Source organism: Bos grunniens, chromosome 20 (assembly GCF_055505025.1).
Source record: "Bos grunniens cultivar Pamir isolate PY7600 chromosome 20, Bosgru_T2T1.0, whole genome shotgun sequence".
NCBI lineage: Eukaryota > Metazoa > Chordata > Mammalia > Artiodactyla > Bovidae > Bos > Bos grunniens.
Genome location: NC_141184.1, coordinates 64,523,194 through 64,548,059, shown reverse-complemented (window position 1 = coordinate 64,548,059; position 24,866 = coordinate 64,523,194). Strand labels below are relative to the sequence as shown.

At 45.8% G+C, this 24,866-nt stretch overlaps 2 long non-coding RNA genes across 2 annotated transcripts; one reads left to right on the top strand and one right to left on the bottom strand.

Moving 5' to 3' along the window:
* Window positions 1-7,592: 7,592 nt before the first annotated feature.
* On the bottom strand, window positions 7,593-9,591 carry LOC147350538 (uncharacterized). The gene is made up of 2 exons (XR_015148554.1): window positions 9,320-9,591; window positions 7,593-7,996 (listed from the first exon to the last, which is right to left on the bottom strand). It is a non-coding gene; the product is annotated as an uncharacterized LOC147350538 (long non-coding RNA).
* A 6,158-nt stretch (window positions 9,592-15,749) lies between these two features.
* LOC147350537 (uncharacterized) lies at window positions 15,750-18,502 on the top strand. The gene is made up of 3 exons (XR_015148555.1): window positions 15,750-15,874; window positions 16,440-16,580; window positions 17,489-18,502. It is a non-coding gene; the product is annotated as an uncharacterized LOC147350537 (long non-coding RNA).
* Window positions 18,503-24,866: the final 6,364 nt, after the last annotated feature.

Genomic DNA, 24,866 nt, shown 5'->3' with positions numbered 1-24,866 from the left:
CTTCAATAGTTGCAGCACGCGGGCTCCGTGGCTGTGGCTCGCCAGCTGTAGAGCTCAGGCTCAGCAGTTGTAGTGTGTGGGCCTAGCTGCTCTCCAGCACGTGGGATCTTCCTCGACTGGGGACTGAGCCTGTTCCCCCTGCACTGGCAGGCGGATCCTTATCCACTGCACCACCAGGGAAGTCCTGGCAGCTGCCCTTCTATGCCAGGAGTACATGACTCACCGACTTCCTGCTGGAGGGAACATAATCAGGGGCCCAGCTGCTGTCCCCTGAGATCCTGCCCTGTGTGGGCACTGAGGTCATGCTTCTCCCAGGCGCCCGCTCGGTGCCTGTTCCCTGGTGTCCTGGGACTCCTGTGGCAGTGGGTGCTGGGCTGTGGACTCCCTGGCAGCCCTGCCAGAGCTTCCTGGCACCACAGGGCAGCTGGAATGCTTGCACCCACCTCCCCACAAGCCCCCTCCCCTGCCGCAGGGTCAGACCTGCATCCCAGTCTGACTGCGGTGTTCCAGCAGTTGCCAGCTCATTTTCTTGCATTTCTCCTCATAAATCCTGGCATGTGTAGTCATGTCCTGGAGGTCCTGGGCGAGCACAATATTTCTAATTCAAAGGCTTCAGAAAGTGTAGAGGTCCAATTCTGATTCAAATTCAGTTCGCTTGTATTTTTAAAGCAGTAACATTGAAAAAGAAAGCACAACACTGTGTTTTCCACTGGGTATAGTTAGTGATGCTGTCAGATGCATTTTTATTTAAGATTCAGGAAATTGAAATCATTTGTGCCAGTTTTAATGCAATTCCATTTGTCCTTCCTCAAATGCAGTGAAACGCAGAGCCCAGCATGGAGTAGAGCCTCAGCAACAGGCAGACAGACAGACTGAGCGACTTCAGAAGGCCCTTCTGTCCCCTGATGTTCTCCACAATGAACTCAGCTGCTGCAGGCAGCCAGGGTCTCCAAAGTGGGAAGTGGGAAGAGAAAGCAGCCCAGATTGTTTATGGTGGGTCCTGATTGGGAGTGTTACCTGCACACCTGTCCCTTCGTGAGAACAGAGCCTAACCCACGTGTCTGCTTGTGCCGCCCTGGGAGCTGATAGAGGTTCTCACGGATTCCGAAGCAGAGCAGTTAGGTCTCAGAGGCAGGAACACTGGTCCCTGGTAACCTTTTAGCCTGGGTAGTTATATCATTAAACAAAGAATCATATCCCTTTCCTCTTTTCCTATACCTATCAAACCACTCACCTTGCTAATTCCCTCATGCTAGGTCAGGACCTTGGGTTAGCTAGTTAGCTGTCTAGTGAGCATCGAATTTCTTGAGGCCTTAGACTGCCCCGTTTACAGTTAAACAACTGAATTCCAGGTGAAGGGGTTGGAATGAGTGAGCTCTAGGTCCTTCTCTGGGCTAATAGGCCCTGAAGTATGCATCTTGGCATGAATACTAAGCAGCCCAGATAAATCTGCAGGGGGTTCATAGGATACAGCATGTCTTCCAAACAGTGCATCATTTCTGCTATTTTCTACCCCAGAAAAACCACACAGTGACCCCCTTGCTCTCTGGGGTAGTCCCACGACAGGTGGGGGGGATATTTGACCTTCTTGGTAGAAGTAATATCCATTTCTTTACGAGCTTTGTGGTAGATCTCACCTTGCTGTTGGTTGCACTAATCCAGGTATTTATCATAAATACTGATGTTTTGCTTTAAATTTTGGAAGGGACAGCTTGACCAGAGGTATATCTGAATCTCCATATTAGTATATTGTTATCATGGTGTCCTGCTAAATTTTTTCCCTCTGTTTAAAAAGTTATACTAGCAGTGTTTTTTTCTATTCATGAGACCATCTCAGAAATTTTAAAAGCAGGGCACGAAGCTGACAGAAACTGGCTCCCTGACCGGCGTGAACATATGTGGGGCAGCACTGATGTGAGTGATGGGATAGTGTTTGCCGATAGGGCCTGCTAATAATCCAGAGAGATGATGTCATTCTTGGCAGGGCCCAGAAAGAGCAACAAGAGGCCAACAGCTCCCCTTGGCTGAAAAAGCCCCTTTACGTTCCTTGACTTCATAGTTGCTGAGCAGATGAGATTGCAGAGTTCTGTGCACCCAGCTGAGCCATTTTACCTCCTGGGGATGGGAGTTTTTGTCAAGAAAGCTTGGGTCACTAGCTGGTTTACACAAATCCCTGAGAAAGGTTTACTCTGCCTTAACACTCCTCCCTGGTGTGGAGATTGCTCATAGAACTAGGAAAGAATTACTTCCTGGGGAAATAGTCCTCTGTACTAGAATTGTCTCACTCCATCGGGGTAGATTGGGCCTTCCCTCGTGGCCCAGTGGTAAAGAACCTGCCTGCCAATGCAGGAAATCCAGGTTCGATCTCTGGGTCGGGAAGATCCCTTGGAGAAGAAAATGGCAACCCACTCCAGTATTATTGCCTGGGAAATCCCACGGACAGAGGAGCCTGGCAGGCTACATTCCATGGGGTCGCAAAGAGTCGGACACAACTGAGAATGCACACACACACACACACACACACGCATGGGGGGAGGTTGAAGCTCTTCTAACTCAGTGAGTCTCTCCTGATTTTGGATGGCCTAGGAAGTGATAGGAGCAGCATGTGGGGAGGAGAAGAGGAAAGTTCATGGTACTTTCCAGAACTATAAAACACCCTATGTTCTTTAATAGAATACATCTTTTCTTTCCCTTTAATTTCTTGGATATGTTTAAGCCAAGGACCCACGGAATCCTCATGTTTCCAATAAAGATACTAACCAGTGTTCTCCCCCCAACACAGTCTGGTCCTGGTAACACATGCTCCCAGGGCCAGCGGGCAACCCCCCAGCTTCTCTGGCACCTCCTCTGTGCCTGCAGCCCCAACTCTTTGACCCTCCAGGGAGCAGATGCTTGCCCTGCTAGAAGAACCCCACACATACATATGTGTGCTTGCTGGGAAAGCCCCAAAGAAATTTTGGTTCCTTGATGAAAGGCATTCACCATAGAAGGATGACACAGTCTGCAAGGAACTTGGTGAAAGCTGGACTACTTGACCATGATATTACAAGTTGTTGGATTTTCTTCAAAGGGGTAGTAGACTCAACATTGCCTCCAAAGAAGTGCCTTATTCACCAAATTGCCTAGGAATGCAGGCCACTTGTACAATGGCAAAACACATTCTTTACAGAAATGTTGGATAAAAGGGGCTTTTATGGAGCTGGTGATGCTCTCAGTGGTTATTCTGCAGAAATGTTATACTTAATGATGTTTCTTGATTGATGGAGTAGATGTTGTTTAGCAGGCTTGGAAATAGAGCAAATGCTGGTAAAACACATCACATTTCCAGTTGACATTTACGATATTCAGAGCTCGGCGGACATGGAAAAAATCCACTGGGATGCTGAGTGGAAAATATTTGGGGAGAAGGCTGATGGCTAGTTCCAGTTCCATACAGCAGCATTCACCCCGTCCCCAGACACTCAGGGAGAGACCACCATGAGCCCCACAGTGCTCTAGGAGCAGTGAGCAGAGGACACAATTCTCCACTCTCCCGTTCATGAGGGAGAGATGGCAATGACAACAAGTAAATAAACCATAGACCATGTCGAACGATGACGAATGCTATGGGGAAAACTAAAGCGGGAAGGGGGAGAGGGAGCATTGAGGGGAGGTGAGAAGAGACAGGGGAGGCTTCTCTGGAGATGAATTCAGACATGGACCTGAAGGAAGGGTGGGTGCATCTGTGTAGATACTGGGGATGAACAATCTGGGAAGAGGTGGTGGCAAGTGCAGAGGCCCTGAGACCAACATCCGGGCAGGTGGAGAGACAGTGTATATAGGCTGGGGGGGCTGGACTGTGGTGAGCAGCGGGGAGAGCAGTGGGAAGAGGGCAGAGGCAGCCGGATACCAGATTGTACGGGCCTCCTAGGCTCAGGTACCATCTGCCTCAAAGTCAAAGTCACTCAGTTGTGTCCGACTCTTAGACCCCATGGACTATACAGTCCATGGAATTCTCCAGGCCAGAATACTGGAGCGGGTAGCCTTTCCCTTCTCCAAGGGATCTTCCCAACCCAGGGATTGAACCCAGGTCTCCTGTATTGCTGGTGGATTTTTTACCAGTTGAGGCACAAGGGAAGCCCAAGAATACTGGAGTGGGTAGCCTATCCCTTCTCCAGGGGATCTTCCTAACCCAGGAATCAAACTGGGGTCTCCTGCATTGCAGGCAGACTCTTTACCAACTGAGCTATGAGGAAAGCCTACTTCCTCTTCCTAATTCTGCTTCCTGTGGCACAAACATCCATAATCCACCATCCTACAGGCGCAGCTCCTCTTGTAAGCCATTGCCAGAAGCCCTTCCTGATATCCAGGGCCCTCCTACGTCTTCTGGTGCCACCATATTGAACTGCATGTTTTCCTGGGTCTGTCTTCTCCTCCCATCCAGATTCTTGCTCAGTTATAGTAAAGCCATGGGTAGCCTTTTCCTTTATTTCCTGCTGGAGCTGGTTCAGCCTTGCCAAGTGTCTACTTTGGCAAGTACAAGGAAAACACTTGTGACATAGAAACTCTGAATCTACCTTCAGAGCTTCAAGTTTGTTATTAGCTGTTTTGGCTGACTCAGAGAATGCTGTTTTAGGAATTGCTTCATCTTATGTACTGATCAGTGTTCTTATTTTAAATACACTGGTCTAACACAAGAAATGTTTCACCCCCAAATTCCAATGTTACAGAGTTTCAAAGGTTGCTACATTTGCCCTATTTTACAGTTATAATTGGAAACCAGTGCAAGTTTTTTCAAATAATTCTCAACTTTCTCTATTGTTAAAATATAAGATGGATTTTTACTCTGCAAGTAGCTTTCCAACCAAAAAGATATTAATAATATTCTCAAGTTCTTAGGTACTGACTTTTAGTTTAGTGCAAGAGTGGGCAACTTCTCTGATGTGGGGGGCCATCCTCTGTACAGAGTTCTCTTGACTAGCTTCCTAAAGGCAGGCTGTTTAAACCCCTGTTCATCTGGGGTTCCCCTTTGTCCAGAGACTCAGGAAGCACCCAACAAATGTCACCATATAGGTTCCTATTATCATCCCCGCTTTTGTATTAATAGATGAGAAATAGGTGAGAGAGTGATAATTGAAGGTTGTAATTTGCTGAAGGTCGCACAGGTAACTTGTGGCAGATTTGAGACAATGCATGACAAAGTTGGTTTGAATCAGTGCTCACAGGTTTTTTTGTTAGTGATCAGCATTCTGGAATGTAAAATGGGAGATAAGACACTGTACCTACATGATGCGGCTCTTTATTTTGCACTTTGTAAATGTGTCACCTAACTTTGAGGGGGCAAATGGGGAAGCTTTCTGGGTCCTTGTGTGATGGAGGCAAGAAGATGAGGGGATCCTGAGAAGAGAGCAAGAGGAAGGGTCCGGGGCCAGAGCTGGTGCAGAGAGCACAGTAATGGCATTGAGAGAAAGCACCCGGGAGGAGGGGGAGTAATGGCATTGAGAGAAAGCACCCGGGAGGAGGGGGCAGGAAGGCATTGTTACTTTTTCTGTGGTCAAGAAAGTTGCCGATTACTTCTTTCCCGAGTCCTGTAATTTACATGTGTTTGGATGAATCCCACTAGAAAATGGGATAGAATCTGGGTACAAATCGGGCATTTTGGTAGAGTGATTTATGGTTACTGAGCACTAGGAGAGCAGGAAGCTATTCAGTCAGGAGCCAGGAGGAGAGGTGAGTGGGGAGAAATAGTTCAGAAATGCTTGTCTGGAGCATCTTTAGCCTGAGAGAAGCTCTGTGACCTGATCTTTGACTAATGAGGGGTAGGTGAGTGACCTTGTTGGCACCACAGGGTGGTGGGTTCAGCCTGCCACATCTGGCTTCACCCTCCCAGACCAGTATCTCCCTTCCAGCTGTCTCTTCCTGGGTATTCTAAGGGGAGCTGAGTTCTATCCCTAAATCAGATATCCTTTTTATGGCTGTGAATTCTCTACTTCTCTTGCTGTCTGCTTTGTAAAAGGTGGTTTCTTAACAAATGATTGCTCAGATCATTCAGCTGAACACTGTGACTCTATGACGTTCTTCCCTGCCTGTGTGAGTACTAAGTGGCTTCTGCTGCTGCTGCTAAGTCGCTTCAGTTGTGTCCGACTCTGTGCAACCCCATAGACAGTGGCCCACCAGGCTCCCCCGTTCCTGGGATTCTCCAGGCAAGAGCACTGGAGTGGGTTGCCATTTCCTTCTCCAATGCATGAAAGGGAAAAGTGAAAGTGAAGTCACTCAGTCGTGTCCAACTCTTCGAGACCCCATGGTCTGCAGCCTACCAATCTCCTCCATCCATGGGATTTTCCAGGCAAGAATACTGGAGTGGGGTGCTATTGCCTTCAGTCATGTCCAATTCTTTGCAACCCCATGGACTGTAGCCCTCCAGGATTCTCTGTCCATGGGATTCTTCAGGCAAGAATACTGGAGTGGGTTGCCATGCCCTCCTCCAAGGTATCCTGGCCCAGGGATCAAACTCACATCTTCATTGGCAGGCGGGTTCTTTACCCACTGGTGCCATCTTCCCTGGGGTTACCAATATTTGTTTGCTGAAGATGAACTTGGATAGAAAGGAGTAAGAAAGGATGGGTGATTTTGGAAAAGCTGGAGTGGGAGGCTAAGGAGTGGGTCTCTAGGTAGCTGTAGCATCTGTGTCACAGCAGGTGTTGGATCAGGTAACTTGGGGGACATCTCTTTAGATCTAGATCTACTGGGGAAAGAAATATGGGAAAGGGATTCAAGCCATCCTGGGGAATGAAATTCTCTTCCATTGTCACGCCAACCCACAAATACTTGCTCAGCCTAGAGTTTCCCAATCTATCACCCCCATTTTAAGGATGAATGATCCAAGTACTCAGACAGCTGGAATTATCCTGCCCAATACTGCCCACTATTTGCCTCAGAAACCACAGTCAAACAAAAGCAATCCAGCATGATGGAAAGGCAAACATACCAGCAGGAAAAACAATGGCCCCTCCTTAAACAGCCTTTTTGAAATCTTTTCGGCTTATAAATAGTGACTAATTTAATTCCATTAAAAAAAAATTGGCTCTGGGTCAGATTATGTGTTGTCTGCCTGCTGAAGATGAATTGCGTAACAGACCCAGCCAAATACTGTAGCCTAAATATTGGCCCTATTAGCACTGTTGAGCTGAATTTTTCAGAACACAATTCATAACATTTTCCCCACCTCCCTGCTTCTATCACTGTATATAATATGCTTTTTTTCTCTCTCTCTCTCTCTTTCTTAAACTTCAGTCAGGAGCCCCCGAAGTGACCTAATCCTCTTTGACGTCTGCAGTTTTCTGATTTATGGGAATAGTGAAAGATTACAGTACTCTCTCTGAATAAAGGTCCTCACTGAAAACTCCACAAAGACCACAGACATGGACACTTGCTGCGGCTGGGCCTCCATTGCCTTTACAAAGAGCCAGTCGGGGTGGAGGCAGCAGGCAGCCGCTGGGCACATGTTGAACACCGTGGGCTTTTTTTTTTTTCCCTTTTGCCAGGACATTTTTCTGGATTAAAAGGGAGCTTTCCTGGGTTCTGTGTAAAGGTTCACTGTAAACATTTGCTCGTTCTGGGTATGGTAAACATTTATAAACTCAGAGCTGGAGCACAGGAACTGAGCAGAGAAAGTCCAGGGAACAATTCAGCAGGACACTGCTGGCAGCCCCGGTTACCACGGAGGGGATGTGACCAATGCTAGGACTTTAGCAGCTCAGTGGGAGCTGTCTGGGCCCCAGGCAGTTCCTACAAGAGACACTAGAGCCAGACTTGGTCTGATCTCTCGGTCTGACCACGGCTGGAGTTGTGGCAAATAAAAGTCCAGGCAGAGAGCTAATGAGGGTGTGCAGGCATGGGGTCTGTTCCTTTGGATGCAATGTCTCCTTCTGCTCAGCAACTTTTGCCTGAAGAGAGCTCCGGGGAGAGAGTTTCCTCCTCTGCTTTCCTTTGTTATCTCTGCATTTCCCTGCTGAGCCTGGAAAGGGAAGGCAAGTAGGCAGGGTTGGGTAGTGGTTCAGAGCACATGCTGCGAGTCTGGCAAGACAGGCCCTTTATTCCACGTCCACCATGACCTTAATGAGCTTCTGTGGTCACGGGCAATGAACACTCCTGGCCTCCTCGGGCTAGAGCCTAGTCCAAGTTGAACCAGAGAACTTAATTGTTTTTCTCACTACACTAACAGAACTTTGGCTTTTCCAGGCAGTCCAGGACCAGTGACAAAGTGGAATGGAGAAGGTTCTCAGGAGAGAGAAGCTTCAGGACAGGAAGGCTGAGCTGAAAAACAGGGTGGTTCACTTGAGGCCTCTTGTGTTTTGGACTTATTTTTTTTTCCTGCAATGATATTCCCTTCTTCACCGTCAGAACTTTGTAGCAGTGTCTGCCTTTCAGGATACCTTAGTGAGTGGTGTCTTGAGGGATGAAGGAAGAGCAGCTGGGGCTAGAGTTGGCAGAAGTGGTACCAAGTGAGGACAGGAGCTATAGGAGCCAAGAATGATACCTTGGGGCCAGGAGCTGGCAGAGAACCAGGGCAGTGTGAACCGTCTCAGAACCAAATGGAACACTACCCTGCTTCTAGAAAGGATGCTGGAGAAAAGAAGGAAAAGGGGAATGGGTGGATCTGGACTGCCATAGTATGTTAGAAGGGGAAAGCTCAAGCTGCTGCTTTTGAACATTAAGGACCTCAAAATGAGAAGACCTGCAAGTTATCAGGAAGGCAGACACTTGGGTTGCAGTATTAGTATGTGACCTGGTGATTAGGTGTTCTTAGAGCATCCCCCTGGGATGCTTAGCAAAACGTTATGGAAGTCCCTTGCATCTTTTTCATGTCTGCCCAGGTAAGGGCAAAGGTCTCTGAGATCCATGTAGTCTCACTAAGGTCCACAGGGGCAGAGCCACCGAGTTTACTGTGAGCTCTCCCCAGCCACCTCCTCCCAGGCGCCCCCGCCCCAACAACTCAACCACTGTCGTCTCTTCCTCAAGCCACCATCCCTGGTTCTAGAAGAACACGTGTAGTGGAACCAACTGGGAGTCGATGCCAGCAGCATCCCAGCGAGCCCCCATGCCCACATCCTGGTCCAGCTCCCTGCGTTGCCCATAGCATTTTGAAGCTCCTGCCACTGTTACTCTATGTATGCACTTCCCGAAACAAGCATGAAGTGGATCAAGGGAGGAGTCTGCGAGGCCGAAATCATAAGCTCCCTCGGAAGAACTCGTCTCTGTACCCTCCCTGTGCTGTTCTGCCCTCCTCAATGGGGGAGAGAAGAAAACTCCGGGGCCTGGGCCCTCTGGTTCTACTCACAGTCCTCCTTGGGAGATCAGAAGGGCCAGAGACCACCAGGCAATGGGCCTTCTGCAGCCTGTGCTCTGGTTCTCGGTAGCAGAGGTCAGCAGAGGTGGGAAAGGGAAGTGGTCCCCAGGAGCTGCTGGCTTCTCTCCGTGGTCCCCTGGCTTGGATCTGCTCCTGAGCACACGGTAATTGCCCAGAGAGGAGGAGTGTGTTCAATCACCCAAAGGGAAAATCAAAGTCAGCTGGAAAGACCGACCTTGCTTGCGTCTAAATGATTAGCATATAAGACCCACCTTGAAGGAGCTCCAGGCTACTTGCCGGGTTAAAATGGACAACGAGCCTCTAAGTGGGCTTAAGGTGTAGACAAGCAGTAGCAAAGGTCTTCACCTCTTCTTCCTTCCGCCTCTGTACTGTTTAACACATGGAAAACTAGCGTCATTCCCTGGAGAAACAAAGGCAGCTTATCCACAGAGCTTAGCTTGCCCGGTTGACACCTAAATGGACAATCTTGTAAATTCATGTGAAAATTGGCTTGCTCTTTCCTGACTTTTCTATAGGGATCATGTTACAACAGGACGGTGCAAATTAGAGTCACCCCTTTAAAAGAGTTCCAGAGAAGAACCACCCATTTTCATCTTTAATAATTACTTTATGGAAACTTAAAAGGGACAGGTCTCCTCAGGACCCTCCAGAACAACACGTGATTAGAGCTCAGTGCCAGCATGGCCCCGTTGCCTTATACTCTGGGCTCTAATCACCCTGCTGATGGATTGAAATGTGCACAAAATACCACGCAAAATGGGCTGTCAGCTGGGGTATAACCATCTTTTTTGTTGCAGGCAATACATTTCAATTGCCAAGTTTGTAGTTGTAACCAAAATTAAAAAAAAAAAAAACGTGAAATTATCTTAACTTCTCTCACACTCAACATCTTATCAGCAATCTCTGTAGTCCTTGCCTTCAAGAAAGCCCCAGTCATTGTCATCATTAGGCTGACTTCTGCAAGAAGCCTCTCTCTTCCCTACTTGATTTCTCCCACTCCACAATCAACAGAGCCTCCAACAAGAGCCAGAGTAAACTGTGAAAATGTAAGTCAGCCTACATCCCTTTTCTGTTCAAAACCCACCAATAGCTTTCCATCTCACTCAACAAAATCGAAAGTCCTTAGTTGGGTCCATGAGGCCTAGCGAACTCTGACCTTCTCTCTTACTGGTCTGGCCTCGTTGGCTTTCTGACAAGTCTGTGTCCCAGGGCCTTTGCACTTGCTATGCTCGCTCACTAGCAGGGCTCCTTTTTTTTTTTTTTTTTTTTCCATAGTCTCTGCTAAAATGGTGTTTTTGTCACGGAGGACTTTGACACATCCAGTCACTCCCTATCCATCCTCTGTTTTCTTTATTCATCATCACTTGACATATTGCATGAGCTTGTCCACTTGTTTCTTATCAGCCTTTCTGTGTGAGCAGGGAGCTTTCTTTTGCTCACTACACTGTCCCCAGTACCTAAAACAATTTCTGGCACAGGGCTGGAGCTCACTAAATATTGACTGGATGGAGGAATGAATTCCTGGGTCTTCCTGCTCTTATTATCATCAGCTGGCAACAGTGCCCAGTAAGGCTCTAGGTAATGAAGGAAATGCTAATAAGAAGAAATTATCAAGATGGTCAGAGGTTTTTTAGAGAATAAGTAAACCTAAAAGAAACATAACTAAAAACTGAAGGAAAAAGAAAATAAGCAGAAAGTGATCCTGAATCTTGTGTACCCATTCCCTGAGCCAGAGCCAGGCCACATTTGTTCACTTCAGCTGCTGAAATCTGGTTCTTGTCATAAGCCAACCTAGACATCTATTTTGATACACATATTAAATGTCTCTTGGCATGCAGAGTACTCATATCACTTACCAGATTTATTGAAATTATGGAAAGCAGTGTGAAATGCCTCCTGCCATATGGGAAAAGAGGTGAAAAATGCTGACATTTGGCTCTTAGCCAGCTTCACAAAAGTTTAGAGTTTCAGACTTTTTTTTTTTTTTAACTCCTGGGCGTGGTAGCTCTCTCTTATCAAACTTCTTTTCCCCAAGTAACCATAAAGACATGTCTGTGTATCTGGAGGTATTTTAATACTAAAGCACCATATTCTGATATGTATAAAACTTGACATTTTGGCCCAGCTGTTATGAGAAGAATTGAAAAGGCTCTCTTTGCCCTATTAATTGCCTGTCTTCCATATTTCACTTTATTTAGCTCCAGTGAGCTTAGGGGTCTGCTTGGGGGCCTGACGCATTCAGTATACAATCCTGGAGCCCACCAAGAGCCCAGCCTGGGCCCCCAACAGGGAGGCCATGGGAGTGCTTGCTGCCCCAACCAGCTGCTGTCCCGAGACCTCAGGAAAGTCTCCTCCTCTCCAAGCCTCACCGCCCACTCTTACCCTTCTCTCTCACCTGAACTACTGCTGGAGCCTTCTCTCTGGCTTCCCTATCTCCCCAGCTGCCAGTGCAGAGCTAATCGTACCTTCTGCGAGGGGCCGTGGAGTTTAGACGAGATGTTCCGTTAAGATGCTTTAACGTTGTGCTAACACAGAAGTTCTCTATAAAGTTTTACTGGGGATTATCATTAGCTTTTATTATGATTATAGCTCATGCTCCAGTGGGCCTCTTTTATTGGGAGTTGACAGATCTTTTCCCCCTAGATGTAGTTCTTCAGAAGATTCAATTTTTGATTTCAGTGAGTCACTGTGGCTAGAGGTGTAGTCATTCTGAACTGCATATTACATGCACGCTTATACCTAATGCCAGCCTGGCAGGGATGTTGGAAAACACACATCCCTGTGCTGTCCAATGGGCCTAGACCTCAAACATTCGAACTTTCAAATTGCTAACAAATATTGTCAAAAGGTGAGACAGAAATAAACAACTGCTTCTCAAACCCATATCTCACCTACAGCCCCCAAATGAAGCCTAAATTTCCTGCAGTAGAACACAGTCTCAGCCCTCAGGAGTGTGTGTGTGTGTGTGTGTGTGTGTGTGTGTGTGTGTGTGTGTGTGTGTGTGTGTGTGTGTGTGTGTGTTGTGACTAATGCTACTGAGGAGAACTTAGTAAGCATCTTTCAAGAGGAGCTTTCTTTCATCTGTGCTAACCTGGCATTAGCTGGTAAAGAATCTGCCTGCATAACCGACCCAATGGACATGAGTTTGAGCAAGCTCCAGGAGTTGGTGATGGACAGGTAAGCCTGGTGTGCTGCAGTCCGTGGGGTTGCAAAGAGTCAGACACGACTGAGTGACCCAACTGAATGGAGAAGCAGACATAAAGAATAGACTTAGGACATGGAGAGAGGGGAGGAGGGGTGAGATGTATGGAGAAAGTAACATGGAAACTTATACTACCATATATAAAATAGCTAGATAACAGGAATTTGCTGCATGTCTCAGGAAACTCAAACAGGGGCTCTGTATCAACCTAAAGGGGTGGGATGGGGCTGCTGCTGCTGCTAAGTCGCTTCAGTCGTGTACGACTCTGTGCGACCCCAGAGACAGCAGCCCACCAGGTTCCCCCGTCCCTGGGATTCCCCAGGCAAGAACACTGGAGTGGGTTGCCATTTCCTTCTCTACTGCACGAAAGTGAAAAGTGAAAGTGAAGTCTCTCAGTTGTGTCTGACTCTTAGCAACCCCATGGACTGCAGCCCACCAGGCTCCTCCATCCATGGGATTTTCCAGGCAAGAGTACTGGAGTGGGGTGCCATCGCCTTCTCCAGTGGGATGGGGAGGGAGGTTCAAGAAGGAGGGGATATATGTATACCTTTGGCTGACTCAAGTTGAGCTTTGACAGAAAACAACAAAATTCTGTAAAGCAATTACCCTTCAGTTAAAAAATAAATTAATTAAAAAAGAATCTGCCTGCAATGTGGGAGACCTGGGTTTGATCCCTGGGTTGGGAAGATCCCCTGGAGAAGGAAACAGCTACCCACTCTAGTATTCTGGCCTGGAGAATTCCATGGACTCTATTGTCAATGGGGTCCCAAAGAGTTAGACACGACTGAGTGACTTTCACTTTGGCTTTTCAACCTGGCATTAGGGGGCTTCCCTGATAGCTCAGTTGGTAAATAATCCGCCTGCAATGCGGGAGGACCCTGGTTCGACTCCTGGCTCGGGAAGATCCCCTGGAGAAGGGAAAGGCTACCCATTCCAGTATCCTGGCTGGGGGAATTCCATGGACAGTCCATGGGGTCGCACAGAGTCAGACACGACGGAGCGACTTTCACTCACTCACTCATTCAGGTGGCTTAGTGGTAAAGAATCCATCTGCCAATGCAGGAGACATGTGTTTGATCCCTGGGTCAGGAAGATCGCCCGGAGCGGGAAATGGCAACGTGCTCCAGTATTCTAGCCCAGAACATCCCATGGACAAAGGAGCCTGGCAGGCCTACAGTCCCTACAGGGGTCACAAAGAGTCAGACCTGACTGAAGTGATGGCACTTGCACACACAGCCTGGCATTGACCATCATCCCAAGCTCAATATTTCCATGATGACAAAGTTCTAGGTAGTTTCTTCAGAGATGGCCATCTTAACACGCCTATTCTGACCCCTTACAAATGAAAAAGCTCCCAGGACTGAAACTGCCTGCACCCTAGCTCTAATCCTCGCCCTTCCAAAGCAGGAAAGAAGTGTGTCTGTATCTGTCCTCTCCTGTGGGTGCTCTCCTTGAGCGCCCACCGTGTGCAAGGCACATGCAGCTTTGCTCCCAGCCCGGGATTCATGAACACGGCTTGTGCTCCTGGCTGCCTCAGCCAGGCTTTCCAGGGGAGTCACGCACGTGGTTTCCATCCCTTTGCTTGGCGATCCTCAGGAGGGGTTTTGCTTTTGCTTACTCTCTGGCAGATACCTCCAGCCTTCTTCTGTTTGTTGTGGTAACCATGTTCAGAAGGAGAATGCCCTCGTTAGCACAGAATAAGAGTCTGTAATTTTTCCAAAAGAGTTTTGTTCATCTTTAGTGACATTGCAAGGTAATTAGAACCATGTACTCATCACAAACATAAATTGACTACGGTTTGCAGAAGGTAATTGCTTATGAAGAACAGGGCAGTTTGTCTCTTTTATACAGATAGTATCAGAGGGTGATAACGTTTTCCATTTATACGTGTTGTTGGGTTATCCTAAGACTTCAGGTCCAAAATATTCATCTCAACCATTATTTTGAAAGAGAGACTTTAAAGATGTCATATTTCTTGCCATTTTAAATCTAGTGACTGAACATATTTCAACCTCTTCTTGATGACTCAGCATCATCACCGTCAATGTGGATAATTTTACTGCCCGACAGAGAAGCAATGACGTCAGAGTCTGGTGAATTATAAGCTGCACGGGGAAAATTCCTAGGTAAATGTCTTGGGGTCTTAGATTTATTGAGCTCTAACAGTTTTTCTAACCATTCCCTAGATAGCAGACCTTTACTCGTCACTGTCTTGCTGTACTTGTCTCCAGGAACCTTCCCCCACACCACACGCTTATACGAGGCCTATTTTTGAATGGTTCCTATATGCCCACAGCGGTCAAGACTCGGTCCCCATGGAGCAGCCCTGCCAGCAGGAGAGACAAACAATAAGCACGGTCACAAACAACTCTAATTTGCTTTGGTCTGGAAATGTGAATAATCACACTTAGGGGAGCTACAGATAAATTAAGGATAAACAGGATTTCAAAATGTTGCATGCTCAGAGTCTATCTCTGTTTACTTCTGAGTAAGTCTCAAGCACTGCAACTGCTGGCTTCATGGCCCTGTGGAAAGGTGGAGCTTCTGTATTCCCGCAGAATACCGAGGATAACACTGAGAATGACATAACGTTACTGGAACGAGGATGTTGACAGTCTGCCGAAGGGCCCTTTGCCTGCAACTTAAAAACTGAGGACAGCACGGCAGCTGAGAGTCTAGAGACTCCAAGCTCATATCTCTGCGTCTGCTCTGCCTTCATCTTCAGATTTGCTATCCAGCTGCCAAGTCCCCCCAGTGTGGATGTCTCATAGCACCTGAAGTTTAACTTTCCATTCCCCTCCCTTGCCTCCACTCCACACTCTCTTCCTCTAGTATCCCCATCTTAACAAGTAGTGCTGTAACCAGGATTGTTTTGCCCGGTGGACAGCAAACTAAACTGTTGAGACACTGAGCTTTGGCAGCAACCGAAAAGACAGCAGAACAAAACTCATACCCACCTCTGCAAAGTCAAGGACTAAGGGTATTTGTAGAATCGTAAGTAAAGAAGTAGAGTGGTCTCAGGCATGGGGAGGATGGGGAAAGGATTGGGAAAAGCTGCAATAGTCATCATTCTGCTCAGGTGTAACTAAGCTCCAGGGATCAGCACATTCTAAAATGGAGGTGCTTAGTGCAATTGGAGGGTGGAGTTTCAGCCCTATGATGTCAAAAGGTCACAGAAAGACACTCACACGTGCCCAGCTGGAGGGTTGTGGTCCTATCCAGTCTTAACCAGCTCAGCTTCAGCTAGACATAGCCGACTCCAATTCCTGGAAAACAACTTGGGCAAACCTCTTCTTGTTTAGGCCACATGCACTTAAGGGCAGGTAGGTCTTAAAATGACCTTGATTAGTGAAGACAGGTGAAATGGAGTTGACTAATTGTTACCCACTGTTTCATAATCTTCCAAAAATCAAGGAATTCTTCTCAAGTTCTGTTTTATCATACTCGACTCGCTGAAGTCCCACCCCACATCCAATTCATCAACTAAGCCTGAGGATTTTTATCTCAAAAGCATATCCCAAATCTGAATCAGATCGTGACTCTTCCCTGCCTGAAATCTATCCGTGTTTTGCTCTCAGAAAAAAATCCATCTCCCAACAGTGTCTTCAAGGAAGGACAGACTCCTTCTTGAATAATAGATCAGTCTCCTATTTCTGATTTTTACTTCTCTTACCATCTGCCTCTCTTGTGCTTGCTCCAACCACACTGGCCTTCTTCCTCTTCTCCCCAGTTCAGGTCTTGGGCCAATAAACTTTATTTCCTGTGCTTGACTGCTCTGCTCCTGACCAGCCAAATAGCAGGCTCCTTCTTTCTGTCACTGAGTCTTGACTTTAATGTTGTATCTTGCCCTTATAGAGCCCCTCTATGCCAGTTATTCTCGTCTTTCAGTGCTCACACACATCTCTGGGATGCAGATTCTGATTCAGTAGATCTGGGCTTGGACCTTAAATTCTACCTCTCCAAGGAGCTCCCAGGAGATGCGGATGCTGCTGATGGACCACACTGTGCTGTGGGCCACACTGAATCCTGGTAGGCCACTGATGAAACACTTGTGGTTATGTTTTTGTTCCTCCCAGCCCCCAGGGGCAGGAAAGAGCCAAGTCTCCAGCTTTAGGTGAGAGCAAGCCAGCTAGTACTGAAAGATATTTCTCATTCAAGCATGAAGGTTTGATGAGGCCTTTTCCCTTTATTAAAATGCCAAAAGAATGATAAAATAGTCTATTTGGAATGACTGATGACAAAATCAGTTACTGTGTTTGACTGGAGTTTTGCTTGTTTGTGTTTAAAGTTCTCCTGATTTAGAGTTTACATCATTCCTTTAAGTAAAACTTTTCAAATACAGCACTGGATGGAGTTGAGAGGAACAAGGGCTTCCCAGCCAACTCTTTATTTACTGTAGCTACCTTCTCCATAAACACCACCTTGGAACATGGGGGTTATGCCAGTGAGAGTTTAGACACTAAATCTGACATTGTTATTCAGCTTTCTGTTTTGTAAATTTACATGAAAAACTAAACACAGATGACAGCTGGTGATACAGCTTTCTTTATGAATGAAACAGATACCATACCTTCCTTTTATGCGATGTCTATGCAATGTTGTCACAATCAACCAGTTGACTGATGAATGCTTGATACATGTCTGCTATAAGCAGGATATTTTGTGCAAGGATTTTAAGACATGACCTCTGCCTTTTGAGGTTATTACAATTTAGGGGAAAGACACAGGTATCCATAGAAAGTTGATAAACCAAAGCAATATATTAGGTTGGTACAAAAGTAATTATGATTTTGCATTGTTGAACTTTGTCATTTGATATTGGAATATGTTCTTAAATAAACGTGGCTACGTTATATAGATCAATTTAAAGTATTTTTCTTGCTTTTTGCTTTCTGCTAACGACTTATGCCTTGCTGTTTATTGTATATGTATTTTAGACTAGGGAATTGATGTTAGATAAGAAGCAAATTTGAGCAATTTTCTTATTCAAGTTCAAAATGGATCATCGAGCAGCAGAGACAACGGGGAACATGAACAATGACAACACGAGCTGCTAATGGACATGCAGAGCAGTGGTGGTTCCAGAAGTTTGCAGAGGAGACAAGAGCCTTGAAGATGAGGTGCAGAGTAGCCACCATCAGAAGCTGACAACAACCACCTGATCCTCTTACAACTACATGAGAAGTCGCCCAAGAACTCAACATCCACCATTCTACAGTCATTTGGCACGTGAAGCAAACTGGAAAGGTGAAAGAGCTCGATAAATGGGTGTCTTGTGAGCTGACCACAAATCAAAAAAAATCATCTTTAAGTGTTATCTTCTCTTATCGTGTGCAACAACAAGGAACCATTTCTCCATCGGTTTATGATGTGTGACGAAAAGTGGATTTTATACAACAATCAGTGATGACAAGCTCAATGGTTGGACCAAGAAGAAACTCCAAAGTACTTCCGAAAGCCGAGCTTGCACCCAAAGAAGGCTCATGGTCACTGTTTGGTGGTCTCCTGCCGGTCTGATCCACTACAGCTTTCTGAATCCCAGTGAAACCATTACATCTGAGAAGTATGCTCAGCACATCAATGGGAGGCACTGAAAACTGCAACACCTTCACCAGCATTGGTCAACAGAAGGGGCCCAATTCTTGACAATGCCCCGCTGCACATCGTACAACCAGTACTTCAAAAGTTGAATGAATTGGGCTACGAAGTTTTGCCTCATTTGCTATATGCACCTCATCTCAGGCCAACTGACTACTACTTCTTCAAGCATCTCAACAACTTTTTGCAGGGAAAATGCTTCTGCAACCAGTAGGACACATAAAATATTTTCCAAGAGGTCACTGAATCTTGAAGCATGGATTATTTTTGCTACAGGAATAAATAAACTTATTTCTCATTGGCAAAAATGTGTTGATTGTAATGGTTCCTGTTTTGATTAATAAAGATGTGTTCAAACCTAGTGATAATGATTTAAAATTCAGGGTCTGGAATCACTATTACTTTTGCATCAACCTAATAAATGGCCTTCCCTGGTGGCTCAGACAGTAAAGAATCTACCTGCAATGCAGGAGACCTGGGGTTCAATTCCCGGGTTGAGAAGATCTCCTGGAGAAGGGCATGGCAACCCACTCTAGTATTCTTGCCTGGAGAATCCCCATGGATAGAAGAGCCTGGTGGGCTATAGTCCATAGGGTCGCAAAGATTCGGACACAACTGAGTGACTAAGCACAGCACACAATAGAAGTCCTTGCATTTTGAAGGCAAGGACCTAGAGCATCTCAACCAATGGTTTTCCTAGTCCATGATATGCCACTCTGTGTTCAGCACAAAATGAATGGTATGGACCAGTGACTGTCAAACTATAAGGTGCAAAGAATGTCCTTATTAAAAAATAAATTCAGATTCAGTGGATTTGAGTGGTAACTAGTACTTGTAGTTCTAATAGGTTCCCAGGTTACAACAATGCTGGTGGTATTGGGGGCCACACTTTTTGTTACAAGGAGATATAACAATATTACTCAAAGTGTGATCACCAGATTCCCAGGTGCCTCCCCAGACCCACTGAATCTGAATTCATGGGGAATGGGGCTCAAGAATGATGTTTAAGTAAACTCTCCAGGTAATTTTTATGCATTCTAAGGATTGAGATGCCCTGGTAGAGACATGATGTTTTAGGGGCCAGATGTGCTAAATTCAGAATACAGGTCCTTTTCCCAGCAATATGAGGCCTCTGACTTTTCAGGGACTGTCAGATTTGACTTCTCTGACATAGGCAGGGGGAAGGCTGGCCAGGAGCCCCCACTAGAGCCTGACACACACTAACATGTGCTTAGGCAGCACAGACCAGATCAGACTGGAGCAGAGTGGCCAGAGAGGAGCTGTGATTTAGCCAGATTGATGGCTCTTCTTGTTATAATACTCATGCGGAACAGGGGCTATAATGAGTTTAGCAGATGTGGACACTCTAATGCCAGAGAGTCTCTCTGCCTGAAAGGGAATTGCAATCATCCAATATATTCCCCTGTCCTCTGGCCTGGGATTGAGTTGTCACAGGCTCTTAGACACTGCTCTGGGTGCCCCAGATGGTACTGGCTGACACACTTCGAGCATGCCATTAGGAACACATGCAAACCACATGAGGGCCACTAGCTTCTGCAGGAGAGGTGCAGGGCCCACCCCCACCCCCAAGGTCTTCAAAACACTTCTGGGAGGAAGAGACATCAGTGGGACCTCAGGTACTCAGAGGTATTGGGAAAACAGAGACCCATGGAAAACTCCTAGAGGGAGGGAGATAGGCAGACAATGGGAACCGCCTCTAACAAGAAATTAACGTGAGAGTAAAATGTATTTCAGTTCTGGAATTTTCTCTTTTACTCCCAGTTTCAACACTGTTTGATTGTTTGGTTGGAAGCATTGTTTTTGGAATTACAGTAGAAACATTAACTTTTCATTTTAGCAGAGAATTAATTATTTAGCAATGGTATAATGAGTTTGTCCAGCTAGTAAAAATAAAACAAAGACTGACTTGGAATTGACAAACTCCTCAGACAATTAGTTTTCTTCAATCTAATTGATTTCACAAATCTAAGAAGCTCTTTAATCAGGCCTTGTTACTGACCCTGACTTTGGAAACTGAGCTTGACTTTGGAGCTGAAATACAGTTCTGGAAGGTTAACAACCAGCATGTCTGTATCTAGCCAGAATTATCTTGAGTTCTTGAATGAATGGAGGCCCTTTCCACTGTACCCAGACTCTAAATACAAATTTGTTGTTCAGTTGCTCAGTCATGTCTGACTCTTTGTGACCCCCTGAACTGCAGCACGCCAGTCTTCCCTGTCCTTCACTATCTCCTGGAGCTTGCTCAAACTCATGTCCATTGAGTCGATGAAGCCATCCAGCCATCTCATTCTCTGTCACCCCCTTCTCCTCCTGCCTTCAATCCTCCCCAGCATCAGGGTCTCTTTCAATGAGTCATTTCTTTGCGTCAGGTGGCCAAAGTATTGGAGCTTCAGCTTTCGCATCAGTCCTCCCAAGGAATATTCAGGACTGATTTCCTTTAGGATGGACTGCTTTGATCTCCTTGTAGTCCAAGGAACTCTCAAGAGTCTTCTCCAACACCACAGTTCAAACGCATCAATTCTTTGGTCTTAAGCTTTCTTTATGGTCCAACTCTCACATCCATACATGACTACTGGGAAAACCATAGCTTTAACTATATGAACCTTTATCGGCAAAGTAATGTCTCTGATTTTTAATATGCTGCCCAGGTTTGTCATAGCTTTTCTTCCAAGCAGCAAGCGTCTTTTAATTTCATGGCTGCAGTCACCATCTGCAGTGATTTTGGAGCCCAAGAAAATAAAGTCTGTCACTGTTTCCATTGTTTCCCCATCTATTTGCCATGAAGTGATGAGACCAGATGCCATGATCTTAAGCTTTTTGAATGTTGAGTTTTAAGCCAGCTTTTTCACTCTCCTCTTTCACTTTCATCAAGAGGCTGTTTAGTTCCTCTTCACTTTCTGCCATAAGGGTGGTGTCATCTGCATATCTAAGGTTATTGGTATTTCTCGCGGCAATCTTGATTCTAGCCTGTGCTTCATCCAGCCTTGCATTTCGCATGATGTACTCTGCATATAAATTAAATAAGCAGGGTGACAGTATTCAGCCTTGTCATACTCCTTTCCTAATCTGGAGCCAGTCTGTTGTTTCATGTCTGGTTCTAACTGTTGCTTCTTGACCTGCATACAGATCTCTCTGGAGGCAGGTAAGGTGGTCTGGTATTCCCATCTCTTTCAGAATTTTCCACAGTTCATTGTGAAAGTCTACTGCTGTAGCTTCACTTTAAAGCTCTGAATTCCATTAAAATACAAACAGCTCTAGAATAGGTAACACCTTTAAGTGTCCCAAGTGAGGCATCTTGCTGGGAAGAAGGGAGAAATCACAAGGGCCCAAGGGGCCCATGGGGCACCATGACAGAAGAATAGGGCTCAGACGTCTTGAGACAAACCTAGCTGTTCTCTTTCGAGACCCACGGTTGCTAGGAAGGTTTATAACTTTAGGAAAGTTACTTAACACCTTTTCGGAATGAAGCTTCTCCTCTGACAGATTATGATAATACTCATTCTACATGTTATTCACCCCCAATCAAGGCCAATGAGAGAATAGAGTGAAATCATAGGTTTGAAAATATTTTGAAAACCTGAGACTCTTGCAAATCTGAGCTATTATTTTCTAAGGTCTTTCTCTTGTTGTGTGCAAGGCAGAGCTGACCTTTTGAAGATGAACGAGTACCAACAGGTAAACTGGAAGTGAACTGATACTTTTAAAAGTCAGAATGTTGTCTATAAACAGTGCATGCATTCTTGGGAGGTCTTATCACCTTTAAGATACAATAATACCCAGTGGTTAAACTGCCAGACAGTCATTCAGGAAACTGAGTGACTCCAGGGTTGCATGAACAGCTGCTTAAGATAGAAGACATTTTATGGCAACAACCCAGCAGCCCAAACCAAACCATTGATAGCCTTGAGTTATTTCAGTTTGTTTGGATCTTGGCTTTTATGTGATCTTAACTGGCTTCCTTTCCAAAATTTCACTGTGTGCAAAAAGCCTTTGCTTTCAGTTGTTTATTGAACTATTTCAGGTGTCAGAATTAGCGGGATACAGCCCTGGAAATGATAAAGATAAGGAAAAAAAAGGTTTTGAACATGTTAGCCATTGGCCCCCAGATCTCGTGAAGATGGATGTATGAGACTCCAAATTCCCCCAGGCAGGCCATGGATTATACGTATAAGGATTACATGTAGAGGACAGGGTTGAAGAGTACAAGAGGCAGGGCTAACGGAAAGCTGGTTCCACCTGGGAGAATGGCTCGGCTCCAGCCCGTTCCTTGGGGATTTGTTAATTGGATTTGCTCTTGCATTTAAGACAAATCAGCATATATGCTAGCTAGTGGTTTCAGGCATCGCAAAATTGGAATTTTGCTCCAGGAAAGGTTGGCCAAGAAACAAAAAGCACCTTCTCAAGAGGTTTAGTCCTACTGGACTGAAAGAGTATTTACAGGTTCAGCTGAGCCAGAAAAGGAGAGTGAAAGCTCTGTGTGTCTCAATTTCATTGCTCAGGATGGGAGACTCAGGTTAAGGGATGTACTTAAGCATTTCCACACACCGAAAAGACACTGGGTTCCAGAGCTCTTTGGGGAAAGGGCCTGCATACAAAGTTGTGTGGCCACCAATCCACCAGCTTCTGGTCCCACCTGAACCCAACAGACGCATGAGCATCTTCCCAGGTATATCACACTGCCACCCAACCTGCTAGAAGATGGCGCTCCTGGCCGTGCCATTTGTGAGCGCGGGCGTGCCTGCAGGACCGCCGGCACGAGTTTTCCCCACACTGAATGTGAGGAGATTGTCTTCCGTTTTACAGCCGCGGCTGTTAGGTACAGCCAGTGCAGCTGGGGGCAATAAAGTGTGTCTGGGGTTGCCCACCGTTTGGGACAAGTCGCCTAGCCCTGGTGGGCCTGAGAGGACCCGGATAAGGTCCAGGAGAGAGGAGGCATGCAGCAGACAGCTGAGGACCACTGCACTCTCCACGGGAGGGTCAACACAGAAGGCTTATGTGGCTCAATGCAATGAGGAATCTCTGACTGGATCCTGGGACAGAAAAGGCAGGAGTGGAAGAAATGGTGAACTCTGAATCAAGCCTGCAGTCTAGTTAATAATCTTACACCAACGTTAAGGTCTTAGTTTCAACAAACATGCCATTGTTATGGAAGATGTTAACACCGAGGGAGCTGAGTGAAGAGGGTAGGAGAAATCTCTGACCACAAATAGCATTGCACTTTTTCTATAAATATAAAGTTACTATAAAACTAAATATGAAAAGTCTTTGGGGACTAGCATGTAACTCAGGAATGAAATGGGCCACATTGGGGGCAGTCACAAACGAGCCAGCTCTTGCCTCTAGGAATGCCGACTGGTCACCTCCAGCTAGTTATTCCCAGGTGGCAAAGGAGGCCCCAGTTTGTAGATTCTCTGAGTTTTGAAAAGAATTAAAAATTTGTGTGTGCATGTATGTGTTCTTGATTTTATGGTGGAAATTTAAAAACACTTTTTAGGGACAAAGCAAATAGAGCTGCTCTGTGGAGAGAATGGCCCATGGATGTGACATCTTCTGGGCACCAGAGGATTAAGTACACAAGAGAAAGAGACTGAGGTCTTTACAAATGCAGCTTCAGGGTGCCTACTTAGAGGTTTTGATTAGGTAGTTTTAGGGTCACACCCAGGACTCTACATTGTTATTAAAAACAAAATGTATCTCAGGTGATTTTTGACACAGGAAGTTTGTTGGTTGCAGTCTGAGAAATGTTTCTTAAAGGAACAAAATTCCTTTTTCTTAGCTTCTTCATTCTTTTAATTCAATGTCTTATTTCTTCTCTTACTATCAGTGATACAGTTTCAAGACCAGTATTAAAATGTAGTCCCAGAAATGTGCTAAGATGGTAACAGCCAGTAGCTACAAGAGCCCAGTGACCACTTGAAATGTAGGCTCTAAGTGGAAAATTTATACATAGGACTTCAAAGACTTAGTATAAATTTAAAAATGTAAAGCATTTTATGCATAAATGTTTAACATTGATCAGATGTTGAGATGGTAATATTTTAGATATATTGGATTAAGCAGAATATATTAAAATTAATTAGCTGCTATTAGGAAATTAAAGTCACATCTGGGACTCACACGTATGACTCACACTGTATTTCTATTGGATGGTGCAAGTTTAGGCAACTGGGGTGAAGAGGGCTAGCATTCCAGCCCAAGTGCATGGAGGCAGAAGAAAACTTAGTGTTCATATATGCATGGGTGTGTGTGTGCTCAGTCATGTCCAACTCTCTATGACCCTGTGGACTGTAGCCCACCAGGCTCCTCTGTCCATGAAATTCTCCAGAATACTGGAGCTGGTTGCCATTTCCTTCTCCAGGGGATCTTCCCAACCCAGGGATCGAACTCACATCTCAGGTGTCTCCTATATTGGTGGGTGGATTCTTTACCACTAGCTCTACCTCAGGCTCCCTCATATGTCCATAATTCTGCCCAGATCACCAGAACCAGGGATTTCACAGTGGAGACAGAGCCAACACTGTTCATGCTTTAGCATCCCTCCCTAGAAAGACAACAGGAGGCAGAACGCTGCCTCTGCCACCAGAGGCATGACCAAAGCCACTCATATAATCAATATATCACAGAAGAATGGAACACGGGCATTTCTAAGAGATGCAAGGAAAGCTACAAATTCTGCTAGGTATTAAAGTAGGCTCA